Source organism: Aulonocara sp. 'chitande type north' Nkhata Bay, linkage group LG3 (assembly GCF_057382095.1).
Source record: "Aulonocara sp. 'chitande type north' Nkhata Bay isolate Kocher_YH1m ecotype deep benthic linkage group LG3, A_spYH_male_GT1.1, whole genome shotgun sequence".
Classification (NCBI taxonomy): Eukaryota; Metazoa; Chordata; class Actinopteri; order Cichliformes; family Cichlidae; genus Aulonocara; species Aulonocara sp. 'chitande type north' Nkhata Bay.
Genome location: NC_141346.1, coordinates 21,870,210 through 21,883,150, shown reverse-complemented (window position 1 = coordinate 21,883,150; position 12,941 = coordinate 21,870,210). Strand labels below are relative to the sequence as shown.

The 12,941-nt window shown below is 44.6% G+C and overlaps 1 protein-coding gene and 1 long non-coding RNA gene across 4 annotated transcripts in view; one reads left to right on the top strand and one right to left on the bottom strand.

The window, feature by feature from the left end:
- The window catches only part of LOC147334541 (tripartite motif-containing protein 2-like), a 28,095-nt gene extending 16,453 nt beyond the window's left edge, over nucleotides 1-11,642 (bottom strand). Inside the window, exon 1 of one of the 2 annotated variants that reach the window (XM_086273135.1) lies at nucleotides 9,182-11,642. The gene's annotated coding sequence lies outside the window, so the exon portion shown is untranslated. The remainder of the gene's footprint in view (nucleotides 1-9,181) is intronic. The other variant, XM_086273128.1, reaches the window with a different exon arrangement.
- A 1,183-nt stretch (nucleotides 11,643-12,825) lies between these two features.
- Nucleotides 12,826-12,941, top strand: part of LOC147334534 (uncharacterized) — a 4,374-nt gene continuing 4,258 nt past the window's right edge. Inside the window, exon 1 of one of the 2 annotated variants that reach the window (XR_015126204.1) lies at nucleotides 12,826-12,899. This is a non-coding gene — a long non-coding RNA (uncharacterized LOC147334534). The remainder of the gene's footprint in view (nucleotides 12,900-12,941) is intronic. The other variant, XR_015126205.1, reaches the window with a different exon arrangement.

Sequence of the window (12,941 nt, the reverse complement as noted above, 5' to 3'; positions counted from 1 at the left end):
GCTGGCCCACACCGCCGACCTCAGAGCTGCTGGGGATGTGGACAAGTCGGACACCTCATCAGGCAGTGCCCCAAGCTTGCAGCGGTTCAGGGAAACGCCCACGGGCCCGTGTAGGCGGGAGTACACGGGCCTGGGAGAACGACATCCCCACACCACCGCCACCTCCACCCGGTGCGGCCATCACTGTGGGCTGGACCCAGGTTGGTGGCTTTTGCCATGTTCCAGTGACGATTGCGGGGGTGTCCTGTACGGCCCTGCTGGACACGGGATCCAATGCAACGCTGGTCCGACCCGATATTGTCCCAACCGGAGCTGCTGTACAACCGACTAACGTGCAACTTAAGACTGTGACCGGTGATCTGGCCCCAATGAGAGGGAAGGGAGTGTTCCAGTTCAAGGTGGGGGACCTCGGTGTGTCTTATGCTGCCTGGGTGGCTGACGTGCAGGACGCCTGCATCCTTGGGCTGGATTTTTTACGAGCCATTGGTGGTGTACTGGACTTAGGCAAAGGCCTCCTCGTACTCCCTGATGGGAAGAAGGTGCCGCTTATTCCACCCCCGGTCTGCACAGCATCTGCCGCGGCGTCCACCTCCACCGCAGAGACCCCTGCAGACCCGCCAGCAGAACAGCGAGCGGAGGAGGAGGAGGAGGAGAGGCTCTCAGCAGTGAGGAGTATCTGGTCAAAGAACTGTGAGGGGCTGACTCCACAGCAGCAAGAGAGTCTATGGCAGGTACTAAAAGAGTTTAGTGACATTTTTGCCCTGAAAGAAAGTGATGTTGGCTTGACACACTTGGTAGAGCACGTCATTGAGACCGGGGATGCCCAGCCTATTAAAGTGCGCCCCCGCCGCCTGCCCCTGGCTCATCAGGAGGCTGCAGACAGGGAGCTGTGTGAAATGATGAAGGCGGGCATCATAGAACCATCTGATAGCCCGTGGGCCTCCGCGGTGGTGATGGTGCCTAAGAAAAAAAGTCCTAGGATGCGTTTCTGTGTGGACTACAGACCACTCAACAAAGTGACGAAGAAAGACTCTTACCCCCTTCCCAGGATTGATGAGTCCCTCGACTTAGTAGCCGGGTCCTCCTGGTTTTCCACCCTGGACCTGCGGAGTGGCTACTGGCAGGTGCCACTGTCCCCGGAATCCAGACCGAAGACAGCCTTCTGCACTAACAGGGGACTATGGCAGTTCAAAGTCCTGAGTTTTGGCCTTTGCAACGCTCCTGCGACCTTCGAGAGGCTCATGGACAGTGTGCTGGCTGGCGTCCCACGGCAACGGTGTCTGGTTTACCTGGATGATCTTCTAGTGCACGGGAGCTCCTTTGATGCTGCCCTGGATGCCCTGAGACAAGTGTTGGAGAGGGTGGCGGCTGCAGGCCTGAAGCTGCATCCCGACAAGTGCCACTTCATGAGGAGGGAGGTGGAGTTTCTGGGCCACAAGCTGGGTCGTGAGGGCATCAGCACTTTGGAGGAAAAAATTCATACCATTACCGAGTGGCCCACACCAGCAGACCAGAAACAGCTCAAAAGCTTCCTAGGACTGGCGTCTTATTACAGGAGGTTTGTGAAGGGCTTTTCCTCCATAGCCGCACCACTCTTCCACCTGCTGCAGAAGGACCGTGACTTCATCTGGACCCAGGACTGTCAGCAGGCGTTCGACACCCTCCGCAGATCGCTGACAGAGTCCCCAGTCCTTGCCCCCCCTGACCCCGCCCTGCCTTTTGTCCTGGACACTGACGCAAGTAATGTGGGGCTGGGAGCGGTGTTGTCGCAGGTTGGACCGGAAGGGGAGAAGGTGGTGGCGTACTTCAGCCAGGTCCTGAACAGGAGCGAGCGGCGCTACTGTGTCACACGACGAGAGCTGTTGGCTGTGGTGGCGGGGGTGAGACACTTTAAATACTACCTGTGCGGCACAGCATTTGTTGTCAGAACTGATCATGCTGCCCTTCAGTGGCTGATGTCTTTCAGGGAGCCAGAGGGACAGGTGGCTCGCTGGCTGGAGGAGCTCCAAGCCTTCAATTTCACCGTGGAGCACAGAGCAGGGACGCACCATTCTAACGCAGACGCCCTCTCTCGCCGCCCATGTGCTGCAGCTGGCTGCCGTTACTGTGAGAAGCGAGAGGAAATAGAGCGGGAACTCACGACAATAGACAGAGCAGCACAGCTCGCCTGCAGGGTTCTTCTGGTGGTGGATGCAGCGGAGTGGAGGGCACGGCAGGAACAAGACACAGACCTGCTGCCGGTCCTGCAGTGGCTGGAGAAGGGGGAGCAACCCCTTTGGGATGAGGTCACTGGGTTTTCCATCTGTACCAGGGGGCTGTGGGCCAAGTTTGCAGCTCTCAGGCTGAAGGAGGGGGTGTTGGAGCGTGCCTGGAAGGATCCTGCCAAGGGGGAGGAGAGGTGGCAGGTTGTGGTGCCAAGGTCGCTGAGGTCAGCTGTGCTGGGAGCCTGCCATGGGAACACTGGCTCTGGCCACTTTGGGGTCTCCAAGACTCTTCGCCGCCTCCGCCAGGGCTATTACTGGGGTCAACAGCGGAGGGATGTGGAGGACTTTTGCCGCAGCTGTGATGCATGTTCCTCACACAAAGGGCCACAAGACCAGTCCCGGGCTCAGCTTCAGCAGCAACCAGCAGGAGCCCCAATGGAGCGAGTAGCTGTGGACGTCATGGGCCCATTTCCTCGCACAGACAGAGGAAACCGCTATGTTCTTGTGGCCATGGACTATTTTACCAAGTGGCCGGAAGCATACGCCATCCCAGATCAGGAGGCTGAGACGGTCGCTGATGTATTAGTGGAGGGGATGTTCAGCCGCTTTGGAACAGCAGAGACCCTCCACAGTGACCAGGGGCGTAACTTTGAGTCCAAGGTATTTGCTGCCATGTGTGAACACCTTGGGACTAAGAAAACCCGCACCACCCCACTTCACCCCCAAAGCGATGGGCTGGTGGAAAGGTTTAACAGGACGCTGGCCCAGCAGCTAGCCATCCTTACCTCAGAACACCAACGGGACTGGGATTACCATCTTCCCCTTACCCTCATGGCCTACAGGTCGGCAGTGCAGGACTCCACCCAATGTACGCCTGCCCTGCTCATGTTAGGGAGAGAGCTGAGAACTCCTGCAGAGTTGGCTTTTGGGAAACCCCCGGACGCGCCAGAGGCACCACCGGGCCGGGACTACGCAAGGAAGCTGCAGGACCGGCTGGATTCTGCACATTCCTACGCCCGAGAGCAGCTGGCGAAGGCAGGCCTGCGCCAAAAGAGGAATTACGACATCACCACTAAAGGGAGGCACTTCCGTGCTGGGGAGCTGGTGTGGGTCTATAGCCCAAAGAGGAAGAAGGGACGGTGTCCTAAACTGGATAGCAGCTGGGTGGGGCCTTGCAGCATCCTAGAGCGAGTGGGGGAGGTTGTTTACAGGGTGCAGTTGCCTCCTAGGGGGAGGATAGTAGCGCTGCACAGAGACCGGATGGCCCCCTACAGAGGACAGTCCCTCCCCTCCTTTCCAGAGGGACGTGTACAGAGCGTCCATGACCCTGCTCAGAGGGGCCCCCGACCGGGGCTGCGTTCCCCCCCCCTCGGACTCTTCACCCCAAAGCCCCAAAGCTCCGCGTCCTCCTCAGGGGCTCAGGAGGTCAAGGAGGGAACGTAGGCTACCGCCCCGCCTCAGAGACTGTGTCGTTCCCTCGGGGACGAGGAACTTATTGCTGGGGGGGCAGTGTAACGATGGTTAAGTGTTACTGGACAGTGACATGTTGGTTTTCTCTGCACACTGTTGTTGTTCCTTTAAGATTCATGTTTGGTTGGGCTGCAGGAAGTAGTGAGGGTGGTGTACAGGAAGGGGTGGGGGGACCTGGTTGTTCTGTGTGTGTGCCAGGCTGAAGAGAGGTGTAGTTCGAGAGCGCTTCCCCCTGAGTTAACAACCCGCTGGCTTATGTGCCGAATAAACGGACAAACTGAGACCCCAACCGTCTGGTTCTTGTGAACGTTACAATATATTATCATGCTTTTTACAACAACGTGAATGTACTATTGCTGTGTGATTTATTACTGTTACTGAAGGTCCGCGACTCCGAACTGTAGTAAAGGGACCTCTGACTAATACGGCGGGGTCCCTGTCGGCTCGTAGCCGAAAAATAGCTTTACTTTGTTGTGTGGGTCAACTTTTCTTGCGAGAGACAGAGAGAGGCGTTGAAAGACTGCTCCAACGGAACTTATTGTTTTCGGAGGAAAACACGAACACGGTGTACAGTCGAGTCTTAATAGCTTACTTACAACTGGGCTCGTCAGGCACTCTTCTTGGCTGAAGTGGTTATTATTATATTTACATGCTTCCAGTTCCCGTTTTTCCTCGATGACAACTCGCACCTTTCCACTCCCCTTTTTCTCCCTCCTCGCACTCACAGACTCATAACGTGTATGGCAGTCCATTCTCCCTGCAACACGGACTACACTGCCCATGATGCTACATTCTTTAGAGCTATGCTTGCCTGTTAGCTTACCACAACAACAACAACAACGAAAAGGCGCTCTCTCACCCAGGAAACACACAGTCGCAGAGAGAGAGAGAGCGTCACCCTGTAACCATGGCAACCGTAACGCTGCCGCCTGGAACAAAGAGCGTAGCTGTCGAACAAAACCCAAACAGTCCTGACCCGCGACAATATGAAACAGGAAAGTACCGCAGTGTAATCCATTTATTTCAACAAAGTAACTGTATTCTGAATACCACCTTTTTAAACGGTAACTGTAACGGAATACAGTTACTCATAATTTGTATTTTAAATACGTAACGGCGGTACATGTATTCCGTTACTCTGTAACACTGGTTACAGATAGATTGTATAATGTTTTTTAGGAAAAACAAATATTGGCAAACTGTAAAATTATTTCTACATGTAAATCAAATTTGACATATTTGATTTAAATGTAGATAAAAGTGGTTTAAATTGTCTTGTCTAGCCAGCCTGGTCCTCTTTCTGGCCTTTCTTAATGTTAGCTAATGAATCAAGCTTTAGTACTGTCGGCTTTGTTTGGCATAGTCTCACTTTAATATTTTGATATGACGCTGTTTGATTTATGTTAATATTTCCTGGCTTTAAGTTGCTCTTAAATTGGATTGGATTCCATAGTTCAAATGCATTTAATTAATGCTGCGTTTGAGAGGTTTTACGAGAGGTAACATACATGTCCACTGGTTTATTGTTAAAATGCGACTATTTGCCTCTAAAAACTCTTCCAACTTTCCCGGGAACTGCTAATTAATATCGACAAAGTTTTTCCAGTTGCCAATATAAACGTGTGTTTATAGTACTATGTGTACTAGCTGGAAAAAATACACAAATGCTGATATATTCACATGAAAAAGAGGGTTTTTTTCACAGGACTCTATGTTGTCTGGTGAAAAACTCTTTTAAAACGACACTGCATGATTCAGCACATTAAAGAACCATGACTTTATCAGTCTCTCACATTGTTGTGGAGGGATTATGGCCACTCTTCTTTACACGTTTTATGTCTTTACAACATTGCCTCAGCTGTTTGAGGTTTGCTAGAGTTCATCTATGCACAGCTCCCTTAATGTCCCACCACTGCATTTCAGTCAGGGTGACATCTGGACTTGAGTGGGCCGTTGCAGCATCTTGGTTCTTTTCTTTTTCAGCCATTCTGTTAAACATTCACTTGTGTGCTTGGGATAATTTTCCTTTTGCATGACCCAATTTGGACCAACTTTATGGTGTTGCATAGATGGCTTCACATTTGACGACTATCAAAATTTCAGTTTTATAGAGGTGTTGATAAGCAGTTAACCACATGCATTTAATTGGCTGCACCTGGTTGCTACTCACCCTCTATCATGTAAACATAATGCATTAAAGGTGGGTTTAATATTTCACCTGACTGGATAGCCTCCCAAGTGGTACGATACATCAAGCTTAACCTGTATAGGAAGCCCATGGACAGATGCCACAAACAGGGGGATGACTGCATGTTGTTGCTTGTTGGACCACCAGGAACAGCAAATGTGGAGTAAAATACTATGAAGAGCTTCTGGAAGCAGTAATGTAGGTCAACAAAATGTCTTCAAAGTGATGGAGAACAGAGAGGGAGCCGGGTGGGGAGGGAGGTTCTGGTTTCCATAGTAACAGACTGCATAGGACTGGGGTGAGGGGGTTCACAAGCTAGAAGGAAATACACCAAAAAGTGAAGCAATCATGTCCTCTATAATCCCAGAAATTTAGTCTAAATTTAGCTGGCAGTGTGCTGAGAGCTGCAATGATTATGGCTCGGTTCACAAAGTGTTCCAGGTCTGTTTTTTTGGTTAATTTTTTTTTTTGCTTTTTCTTTTTACTATCATGTTAAAGTCACAGAGATGGTGGTAATAATGCTGAATCAGTGTGAACGCCTAAAAATAGACTTTTAGCTATGGTCCCACAGCACATGATAGAAAAAAGCTCAATTTGTTCCACTGAAAATGGAGAAAAAAACATTAATCTGTCAGTTCTTTAAAAACAACAACACTTTAACTAAATGCACACTACCAGTGTACAGTGCACTGTACACATAAAGCAGGAAACCCCATAACAGATGCAGGATCACTGCCTGTGGGTTAAGGGGGGACATGCATCTAATGAAACATGTTACGTGTTTCATATGCAAGGATTAAAATAACTTTACATTTACGAACATTTAATACTAACTACTATGTGTACACTCTACACCACTGCAAATAAATCAAAATACAATAAAAAATAAAATGAATGTCATATTTTATTACACATGTGACGAATGACTAACTGTGTGCTTTTGTGAACAGTAAATGTTGTTTTTGCATGAATAATTGTGTTCTTAATTATGGTTTGCAAATGTTTTTGATTTTTCTTTTTTTCTCTTTCTTGTAAATTTAACATTTTTATTTAATTGCTAGAAGAATTAAAGAAAATAAACTCACTTGACTTTTTAATAAAAGTAAGTTAAATTACCATATTACTATGAATTAACATGTATGTAAATAAAAACTGGCAAGTGTAAAAGCCATAAATAATATCATTTTTATAAGAGAAAATGTTGTTTTCATGTTTTCAGTTTTAAGTAATTGGCTGCTTTTCTTTTGCTGTAAATCCATGTAAATTTTAACTAGTTGACAAAACAAGGTTATGAGCAGTGCTGTTTTTGGAAGCCTGACTGTTTTCCTTCTCTCTTTGTGTCTGGAGTCTAGGTTTATTTTTCATTGTCACTTTGCTCAGCCAAAGCATATACACTCCCATATCTGTGGGTAAAATATAAAAAGGAATATTTTCATGAATAATTCACAAAGAGGAGGGATTATGGTTACGAGTTCTCTGTGATCTTGTATATAATCCTGTTTTAATACCTCCTCCCCCAGAAAACACGACCTCGACTGACGTGAAAGCAACCTTACACAGACAAGCTCACACTTTATGTCTGTCTGAAACACACACACACAAACGTGGCACATTGAAGGAAATTATTTTTCTGACATTTCCCTTCTTTCCACTCTTCTTTCTTCTCAGTCCTTCTTTGCTCTACAATGCTTTTGCTGTGTTTGTGTGCACTTGTGTGTGGTGGCTGCCTGTAACTGCCACAGTGCAAAGAGACAATCGAACCCTTTCTCTCTGTTTTGTTTTCTTTCCTCACAGATTCATAAAGAAGAGTCAGCGATTCATCAATGCTTTGCATGTATCTGCATGTTCTCCCATACACGGGTTCACACTGATGTCTGTGTTTAATCTTCTCACACTATTTTAAGGAATAGCTACACTATATTGCTCAGATCTATATCAGCTACAAGTCAAACCCATCCACAATTCCAGCTGGTAAATTTCACACAGGACGCTATATAAGTTGCTTTAACCTGCCCATAGTTGCTGTTGGTGTACATCTGCAAGCTGCTTTCAACCCACCTCCATTTCAGCTCCTAGTGTTCATGTTTTGTCATGCTGCTCATCTCCCTGCTTCTGCTTTTCCCTGTATCTTAATGAATGGGCCGGGAACTCCCAGCAAATGTAAATTTCTGCAGAAGAAAATGATCGTCATCTTTTGATCACAGTGGTCTTGAACTGAGATATTTTCTCGTCGTTCCCCACTTTAGTAGAGGTACAGCACTAACTAAAAACCCAAAATATATCTATCATGGACAGTTTCATTGTAAAAGTAATTCTGTAGGAGTCACTTTGCTCTCTTCAAAAAGATTATAAACAGTAACATCAACAATGTAATAGTTCATCGATCTCACAGTTCATCACTATTCACAGGTTATTACCTTAACTTTGACCTTGGCTTTGGGTGAAGACCTATTAGGTGATCATTGTGTGCAAGTTTCACCAAAATCTGACAAATACTGTAGGAGGAATAATGATTCTTGTGAACTGTGGAAGGACGGATGCCTCACCTCAATGGTTCTTTGGCCAGATGAGCTCAAACTGCTGTTAACTCATCTGCATTCACAGTCTTACCATTTAAAGCTAAATTGTGATCAACTTGGGCCGCTCACTGTCTATAAACTAAATATGCTCATAAAGCATCTACAGTGTCTGGGGTTAAAAGGTCATGCTCAAGTCCAAAACACTGCAGTTCCTCTATGGACCACTAGAGGCTCCAAACATGAGTAGATCTCCATACACAGCTCTGTTAAAATCCCATGTGTACATCAGAAATATTTACAGCCTGCTACAAAGAATGCTTTTGGTCTGTGTGTTTCTCTAGTTTCTCTCTTTATGGAAGCTGTACAAATTTTGTACAGCTTCCATAAACCTTTGTTTGCAAGTTTGTTTGTTTTTAATAGCTTATTTGTTTGGATTTTGTTGAGGCTTAAAGTTAGAAGTAAGGCAACTGTAAGTTACTGCTTGGCATTCAAGAGAAATATGGAGGACATAGAAGGATGGAAGTGAATGATTCAGTGCAGTAACTCCAAAGGAAGAAACTGAAACTCTTAACTAATTACATATATATGAACATTTTATAAGCTAACAGCACGCGCTGAATGGAAAGTCATCATTTAAATCAGAAATAGTAAGTAATCAAAGTTGTTGTATTCATTAAAAGATAGACATCACGGGCACCTGACATAGTAATACATTAATTTCACTTGATTTTGAATGCCGGTTAAACAAAAGGCTGGTTATTACAAACGAAATACTTTGATTTAATTAGAGAGAGACTTACATCATGTTGGCTCAGCAGAGCAGCGTCCATTAGAGGATTGTGAGATTTCTTTAGAAGTCAAAAGAAAAAAAAACAAAACATCCTGCCTGCAGCCTGAGAAACGTACCAGTGGAACCAGTTTCTGAAGAGCTTGCCAGTAAATATACAGTGTGGCATCACACACATACACACAGAGTCAGGTAATCTGATCTGTCTCCCTTTGTATTCCCGTGGGAATGTTTCTGTTTTTCTCTTTGTTTTAATCACTCCTCTGTCTCTCTTCTATAAGTTGTAATTACCTTTTTCTTTCTCCATGGTTTCTATTGAAAATGTTTCATCACTTCATCTATTTATTTGTCTTTGTAGGCTTTTTAATTTTATGCCCAGTTTACAGATTTCATCAAAGCACCTCTTTTTCACTATCTTTATGCTTGTTTGCAATTTGCACTTCTTCGTGCATATTTTTTTTCTTTTTATAGTCAAATTTCTGTTTTTGTTTCTTAGTTTTCTGGCTCCTTCTCTCATCTTGTTTTTCTTTAAAGTCTTTTCTGTGACCCAGCTTGTCACTCTGCACTCACCTAGGATAGACTATATTGGATGAGCTGTTAAGTAAATGGATGATTAGTAATCTTTTTGATGTGTTTTCTAGTAGCTTTGCTCCTTCTTGAGTAATTTGTAGTTCATCCAGTTCATCCTGCAGACATATATTTTCATGCTTGTCACTACTGACCATGTGGTCATAACATACTTGAACTCAAACACTTAAGCTCAGTTATCAGGGTTAGATTGTCCTGGATACGACCATTTACAAAACCTCTAACTATTTAGTTACAAACTTAAATGTAACACAATAACTGTGATGATAATGAAGTCCTGGTCCATCCTTAATGTTTTGTGACTCTTATTTATTTTGTTCGCCTTCGCAGTGATTTTGCATCTTTTAATGCTCGTCTTTGTAGCATTTTGCCTCTGTTCTGGTTGCTGGTGTGTCTGTGTAGTGATTTACAGTTTTTGTTTCCTATTCAGGGTTTTTTTCTGTGTGGAGATGATTTTTGTGTGTGTGAAATCTGTTGTGGTCGTTTTGTGTGTCATTGTAGCTGTTTTGCATCTTTTCATGCTAATTTTGTGTCTCTTTATTGTAATTTTACAATGTTTCTTTTATTTTCATTTTATAAATCTTTGTGTTTTTTATGATGTTAGATTTTTATCTTGGTGTTGGATAAGCAGAAGAGAATAGTCAGATGTGTCTTGTCTTTTTAATTTAGTATCTCTTTACATTTGTTATTTGTTTGTTGAATGTTTGCATCTGTTAAAAGTTATTTAGCATCTCTTTAGTGATTTTTTTCAGTTGTTTTTCTTCTTTCGGAGTACTTTTTTTATGGCTTTGCATATGTTTTTTTTGCATTTTTGATTGCTTTGCTTCGCTTTGTGGTGACTCGATGCGTCTTTGGGGAGATTTTGCACATTTTTAACTGTTGCATTTCTTTTGCAGTCGGTTTGATTTTCTTTGTAGTTTTGTGTCTTTGTGTTTTTTTCTCTGTTATTTTTTTATGCTTTTAACTTTCAGTTTTGGGTCTCTTTGCAGCGATTTTGTGCCTTTTTCATATCTTCTTTAGTCATTTTTGCTTGTTCTTGTAGATGTTTTTCATGTCTTCTGGCTTTTTTTCTGTATCATTATTGCTTATTTGGCATCTTTTCAGTAATTTCAACATCTTCTCTTCATCTCTGTGGTCAGTTTATTTTTTGTAGTCACTCGACTGACTTTAAATGAAGAAGCATTAACTTCAAACATCAAACAAGCTCTGACCTGCTGCTCCCTGCCCCTGCTGTCTGTTTGCTAATCCATCCATATCTGTATGTGTTTGTCTGTTTATATGTGGCTGTAGAAATGAAAGCAGATCAGCCCAGTTTTGGTTCACAGGAGTGACGTACCTACTGTTACTGTTAGCACTCAGGATGCTAACCTGCATTTACAGGCCTGGCAGCACACACACACACACACACACACACAAACACACATACACTCACACACACACACACACACACACAGGCTTGTATGTGCTTTAAAGCTGATCAGTTTCTTCCTGCATTCATTCATTCATTCAGTCCTCCACCTTCATCCATCTGCAGTCTGTCCATCCTCCCCTCTTCCCTCTCTCTCCCTATCAAGAAAACACAGCATGCTACAGCTGCTGCTGCTGTCATCCTCACACATTCCTCCACCCATCAATCATCCAGCCATCCATCTGTCCACGCAGTCGTCCGTCTGTCCTCTCATCTTGGAAATTAAAGAGAGCACTCACCATGTTTTCCTCAGACGCAGCCGATCACTGCTGTCTGTTCTCCAGCCTGAAGCCATCGCGTCACGAGAGCGTCTTGTTTGCTGCCTGTTAGTGTGTGTGTGTGTGTGTGTGTGTGGGAGGGGGAGGATATCATCGTCACGGCAACACCAGCAGCTTGCAGCAGCAGCACCACCACCACACGGAGGAGGGAGGGGATGAAGAGGAGGGGAAGAGAAGGAACGCACCAAACAGTCATCTTTGCAGCATCCACCAATCAGGAGCGAGATGGAGAGTACAGGGCAGAGGTGATTGGCTGTTCTGTTAGTCAGTTATTCAGTGACAGTGAGGGAGGCTCTCTCTCTCTCTCTTTATCTCTGTCTCTCTCCCTCTGATCAACCTTTAATCCACTCAAAATTGTTTTAGAAAAATACGTTTAACAGAATTGTGTTTTTAATCTAATATTAAATTAAAGAGAAGTCAAGTTTTGCTGGTTTTATTTATTCATCATATATTCTAATTATTATGTTTTTTATGTGTTTATTTCTGTCTGGTTCATGATATAAGTTTCTGCCTTAATGCAAATATCTAATGAGTCAATCACACAGCAGCAACGCAATGATTTAGCTACGAAGACATAGTCACGATGTCCTGCTGAAGTTCAATCCAAACATCAAAATGAGGAAAAAATGTGATTAAAGTGACTTTGAGCATGGTTGTTGTTGCCAGACAGACTGGTCTGAGTATTTCAGAAATGGCTGATCTGGCATTTTCCTCAACACTCATCGATAGGGTTTGAAAAAGAGAAAAATATCCAGGTCAGAGGAGAGTGGTCAGACTGCTTCAATCTGATAGGAAGGCAGCAGAAGGCCACACTCGGTGGAAACTGAGGCTAAATTCACATGAGAAAAGTGAGAGAGAAAACTTTTCTGGTGTGATGAGTCTCAATCTCTGCTGTGACGGTAGGGCCGGAATATGAAAGCATGGTTCTATCTTGTCTCATATCAATGGTTCAGGCTGCTGCAGGTGGTGCAAGTATGGTGTTAATACAACCTGAACATCATTTAAACACCACAGGCCTGTGCTGACCCTGTCCATCCCTTTATGACTACAGTGTACCCATTTTCTGATGGCTGTTTCCAGCAGGATAACGCACCATGTCACCATTTAACCAGAGTTAAATATTTTTGAAACCATGTGCCATGTATTATATCAATAAATAGAAATATAATATGAAATTATTATGTATATGACATGCATTAGTTATTTATTTACGTGAAATTAATACATAACATTTTAAAAAGAAGGCACTAACTGTGTCAGTTCAGCCTCCGGTCCAGCAGGCGGCGGTAAAACTGAATTACACCATTTAGTCGCCGCCTGTAGATAAAAGGGTGAGGAACTCTGTGTTCCGTCATTTGAGCCTGCAGTCGAGGTGGAGGGTGTTGGTCTGCGTCTGGGTAAATATGCGTTTAATCTTTATATTAGTTAATAAATGTAAC